This window comes from Oratosquilla oratoria, chromosome 19, assembly GCF_046742065.1.
Source record: "Oratosquilla oratoria isolate Oo_2021 chromosome 19, ASM4674206v1, whole genome shotgun sequence".
Lineage (NCBI taxonomy): Eukaryota > Metazoa > Arthropoda > Malacostraca > Stomatopoda > Squillidae > Oratosquilla > Oratosquilla oratoria.
The window spans coordinates 58,896,930-58,903,215 of record NC_134795.1 but is presented as its reverse complement, the minus strand read 5'-3'; positions in this window follow the sequence as shown (position 1 = coordinate 58,903,215).

The following is a 6,286-nucleotide window of genomic DNA, read 5'->3' as shown; positions in this document are numbered from 1 at the left end:
TGCCCATTAATGACATCATATGCGGATGAGAACTCATTTCCGTTAGTGGCGTGAGGGAACAACGAATATCCGGGTGCATATTTCCGTATTGTTTGAATCTCACTTTGTTGAAATAAACAATTACTGCCAACCAGAAAACAGACATGTATGCTGGCTGAGCGGGTTAGGGCGTCGTTACTTGCGGCGAAGGTCGAGGTGAGGGCGGTTCGAATCCTGCCACCGGCGAAGTTGAACCAAGGGCATGGTTCATTAAATTCCACGCTACAAAGCCCTCTGTGGGGGGCACCGTCCTAGCCTCCCGATATGGGGGAGTGTGTGACAGAAAACCATATCATTATCATATTTATATGTGTATATATGTATTATATATATATATATATATATATATATATATATACACACACACACTAAAAGCCCACTGTTGATTGGATTTAAGAAAAGAAAAGAAATAACTATTTCCATATATTTCGATCACTTGCTGTGATCCTCTTCAAGTGGAATACAAAGACAAGAGAAAACACATATCTTATATACAGAGGAGAGAGGTGGAGTGAGGGAACATGGACATAACATATCAGGTGGCGTCTATATTGCTGCGCGGGCTTTGTGGCAAGTCATTCGCTTTTACAATTGAAAGAAGTAATTTGTTAACTACCAAGATGGTTATATAATCAGGTGACCATTGTCCTTTTGAAATGTTAAAATTAGGGAATTGTTTAATTAAGGAAGATTCAATGACTTTCCTTTTATAACTACATTTTGATTTGAAAATTATTTTTGCCTCGTCCCAATTTATGCGGTGATTATTGTTGGCGACGTGTTGAAAAACCGTGGAGTTCTGTTGTGCGTATTTTACTGAGTTTTATGTTCTTTTATTCTTGTTTTCAATTCTCTACCCGTTTATCCCCAATGCACTTCATCACATCCTGAGCAGGGTAATTTGTAAACTCCGAGGTTTATGTCTTCTGTTGTTCTGTGATGAACGTTGACTACTTTTCTGAATAAATTATCGGGGTAGCTATAAATGATATTTACGTTATCTTTTGATAGCATTTGGGAGAAATTATTGATAGATTTGTTATATGGAAGTTTTAGGCAATTTTTTTTCCATTTATGATGCTGAGACGGGCGGGAAGTGGATTTATAGTAACTGGTTTTGGCCTTACTTAAGGTTTTGTTTGTAAACCAGTCTGGGTACCCTAATCTTCTTAACTGATTTCTTATGGTTGAAATTTCTGAATCCAAATAAGATGGGCTGCATAGTTACCCCAATAATTTATTCAGAAAAGTAGTCAACGTGGGATGGAATGGATGGGAGTGGATTTTATACTTTTTTTTTTTTTTTGGGGCTACCTCCCTTGTAAGTGGGAAAAAGCCTTTGGTATGTATATTATGATAAAGACATTGATGACAAAATAATATACAAAGTCATTCAGGAAGTAGAAAGAATAGAAGAACATATAGTAATGGGTAACTCAATGGGTCTATTAAATCGTAGGTAATACAGGAGAGACGGACGGAAACAGTCAGACAGAGAGAAACGGAGAGGATCAGAGAGTATGGGTGTTAGGGCTTGTGAACTAACATACTTGTGACTTACCAGAGTGTGGTTCCACTTGTTTAAGAACATATATGTGATTACTACAAAGTGTTTGAAAAAATTATGTTGGAAATATATAGAAAAACTAAACCAAACGCCGCATCATCTTCCATGCTACCATCCAACACATGTATATGTTTGCATATATATATATATATACATATATATATATATATATATATATATATATATAAATGTATGCATATATATGCATATATATATATATATATATATAGGCATATATATATGCATATATCTATATATATATATATATATATATATATATATATATATATATATATGTAAATTGATATATATACATACGGGAATATACGGTGTGGGGACGGTGTGCGCGTGGCTCCTTTTTTGGGGGTTCTATCGCGGGGAGGGAGTGCCAAAGGAGGGGATAGGTTTCTAAGTGACTTGTGAATGGATAATCTATGCATCGCTCACAGATGCAATGACTAGCTGAGCCAGTGGCAGCTACAATTAGAAAAACAGATTTGAAATTCGAAAGGAAGAATGGAAACGCCCGAGGCTGAGCTTGTTTACAAGTTGAATAAGGGTGTCAGTGTGGCAATGTTTGAAGGTCATAAACCAACCTACCCCTCCTCCCCCCAAATACACCTCGCACGCCGAGTAAACGGCTATGGACAGCTAGACCTCCTCCTCCTCCTCCTCCCCTCCCTCTCTCCTCCTTATCCCTGCTCTCCCCTCGTCCAAGTCTCCTCCTCCCCCTCCTCCTTCTCCTCCTCCCTGCTCCTCCCTCCTTCGTATCCTTCTCTTTCTTTTCTTTCCGATTTCTTTTCCGAACTTTTAATCATCCTGACTTTATTGCTCATCGTGGTAAGGGCGGAAAGGGCAAACCTGGCACAGAGAAGTGATCTTAAATGATTTGTCTAAATCACTGAGTGGGGCCGAGGTTGTTGTTATTGCGAGTAAGCGTGTTTTTAAGTGTCCCCAGTTCAAGAGTTCGCAATTGGTGCTTCAATTCCTACCGTGAATAGCGTTAACACGTGAAAATTTACGACATGGCGTCAGTGATGACCGGTATGCTTTTAGCCCTGCTGGGAACGGTCTTGCTGATCAACGTAGCTGCAAGTGGTCAACCTTCATACGTTGCAGTGGGCATTCCTGGTTACCCTCCGCTCCTCTCTACCATTTTGGTGAGAGACAGAAGCTCAAGGATCTCTTTTAACCACCATACTCTGTGCCAGTTCCTTCCCCCGCCTGCCTCAACAACAGAAGGCAGAAAGTGGCGTCGGATTCGTTTAGCTAAACAAAGGAGAAATTCTCACATAACACCGAAGAGAAAAATCAACACTTCCAAGCTTCTGGTGTCCTACACCCTCCTTCTCTGTGGTGATATACATCCCTGTCCTGGCCCAGCTGCAACGAGAGTCCCAAAACACCCATGTGTAAGCTGTCTAAAAGGAGTCCGTCGCAACAGTAGAGCCATCAGCTGCAAGTCATGTGGGGAATGGACTCATATCAAGTGTTGTGGAATTTCTCTCGAAACCTACAATGCTGCCTTGGTGAATGAGGACATTCTCCACTTCACTTGCAATGGGTGTACACTCAAAGGACTACCAGGACCCCCTATGTCCGATGGTGAGGATGACCCTTCACCTGTTAACCCCGATCGCTGTGCCTCGCCCCAGTCAACACCCGGGGATGATTTCAACTGCTTCAACAAGCGGGGCCTCCACTTCGTGCACCAGGGTATCAGTCATCAGTGTCACCGAAACTTGGCTAGACAGTACCATCTCCGACTCAGAAATTGCGATAACGGGTTATAGTGTTGTGCGTAATGATAGAAAGAGGACCGGCGGAGGGGTATGTACTTTCATTTGCATTGATTTAGCATTCAACCCCCGTACAGACCTTATGAGTAACGAGGGGTTCGAAGCTGTGTGGATAGAAATACTGTTACCTAAATCGCATCCCATCTTATGTGGGGTCCGTTACAGACCACCGAAACAGATGTCTTTTTATAGCGCATTAGAATCTACCTGTTTCAATCGGGTCAATATCTATAACCAAGAAATTATTATCCTAAGTGATTTTAATACGAATCTGGCAAGTACAAATAATAACCTTGTTAGGCAATGAGGGACTTGCTAAAATCTCATGGCCTGACACAACTGATTGACGAGTCTACTAGAATAACAGGCACATCCAGGTCCGTCATAGATCTTATCCTGGTCTCCGATTGTAATAAGATAACGCAGGCTGGTGCTTGTGATTATGGTCGTAGTGACCACAAGCTCATATATTGTACTAGGAAAGCTAGGAAGACGATTTACAACAAGCACAACACAGTGAAACTTCGTTCCATGAAGTATTAATTACTCACGGGAACATTTTGTAGATGAACTGAGTAGGACTGACTGGTCGCCAGTACTAAATTGTATCGATATTTATGAGGCCGGGTCTAATTTTAAGTACACATTTCTTACTATTATTGACAGAGTAGCGCCTCTCAAAGAGATACGAATAAAACAGAGGACGGAACCATGGATCACAAACGAAGTACTGGGTTTAATTAGAGATAGAGACAGACTTATTGCTAGATTTAGGAAAAGTAGAAAACAGGAGGACTATAATGGCTTTCTGTACTATAGGAATCAGGTGAAATATTGGAAGGATAAAGCCAAAACTGATTATTGTACTAACATGGTGAACCAGAACAAACACGATTCAAGCAATCTTTGGCAAACTCTGAAGACCCTAGAAGTTCACACTAAGCCTAGTAACAAAGCAGACAGGATAGGACTCATGATAAACGGCGAGCTTAACTCTGATAGGAACACCATAGCCAACCACTTCAACTCCTTTTTCACAACCATAGCCACTAAACTAGTAAAATCCCTCCCAACGGGTTCTGGGAAGTTTGGGCTGGGGTACGTTCAGAAGTACTATAAAGATAAGTCCACAAAGTGTTTCCAACTACATAAGTCCACTCAAGAATAAGTGTTTAAATTACTGGCTCGCATAAGTGCCAATAAGGCTACAGGGTTAGACGACATTCCTGCGAGGTTTGTTAAGGATAGAGCCACAATTATAACTCCTCCAATAACCCACATAATAAATTTGTCTATCAGTTCAGGATTTATCCCAAGCGACATGAAAAGGGCTCGGGTAACACCTCTTTATAAGAAAAACGCAAAAACTGAGGCAGGAAACTACAGGCCTGTTTCAATTCTAGGTATTATTTCCAAAGTTTTGGAACGTATCGTATACAATCAGTTAGATACCTACCTCAGGGAACGTAATCTACTATACGCCATGCAATCTGGTTTTAGATCGAATTACTCAACAGACACCAGCTTAATATACCTTTACGATCTGATAAAACAGGAATGCGACAGAGGTAACTACACGGGTTTAGTTTTGTTGGATCTACAAAAGGCATTTGACACAGTGGACCATGATATTTTATTAAAAAAAAATTCAGGCATTAGGAGTGGCGAATATTGGCTGGTTCAAGTCCTACCTCACAGGTCGCAAACAACTTGTACAGGTAAATGGAGCCTGCTCAGGTGAAAGAGAGATAACTTGTGGTGTACCACAAGGTTCAATTCTAGGACCGCTTCTGTTCCTGGTCTATATTAACGACATGCCAGGTGCGGTGAACTGTAAGTTACTGCTATATGCAGACGACTCCGCACTAATTGTCTCAGGTAGGGACCCAGTTGAAGTAGAGGAGGCACTGAATGTTGAACTGGCATCTGTCTAGGACTGGCTCATAGATAACAGGCTGTCTTTACATTTTGGTAAAACGGAAAGTATTGTCTTCGCATCAAAACCCAACCTCAGGAAACACCGCGATGTACAGATTGTGGGGATAATGTCTTGGAGTCAAAACAAGAGGTAACCTATCTTGGGATACCCTTAGATCAGTCCCTCTCAGGGAATGCCTTAACGGATAAGATTGTACCCAAGTGTTCACAAAAAGTCAAATTTTTGTACAGAAAAGCCAGAAATTTTGATTTGGAAACAAAGAAGCTTCTGGTCTCAGCCTTGTTACAGCATCACTTTGATTACGCTTGTAGCTCTTGGTACAGTAGTCTGAGCAGAAAAAAAAACAGTCTCAGCTACAGGTTGCACAAAATAAGATCATTAGATTCATGCTAAATTTACCTCAACGTAGTCATATTGGTATAGAAGAATTTAGCAAGGTAGGAATGTTACCTGTAAAATATCGTGTCCAGCAGCTGAAACTAAACCATGTTTACAATGTCGTTCATAATTCTGCTCCCTCATATGTGAGCTGTAATTTTACGTTATCTGCTGAGAACCGAACCCGGAACAGTCAAGGGTCATTTATTGTATCTCATGCAGGTCCCTTCACCAAAAACAGCTTTCACTTCACAGGTGCTCAACTATGGAACTCACTACCTGTGTCCATTAAGATCCATTAAGCAGTCAATTAGTAAGGTTACTTTCAAGAAAAAAGTCAAGGGCTACTATATGTCTCAGCTATGGACAGAAAACAGCCTTGATTTTATGTACTACTAGCTTAGTGAGGGATACCTGACTCCATGAGTAATACTATCCAAATCTGCGTTCACACATAACTGTTCTGATCTCTTTTTGTCCTTCAGAAGTTTAGTTTAGTATAACAATGTTTGATGTTATAAATTGGTTTCCACCTTTGTTTTGCTAGTTATACTATGGTATATT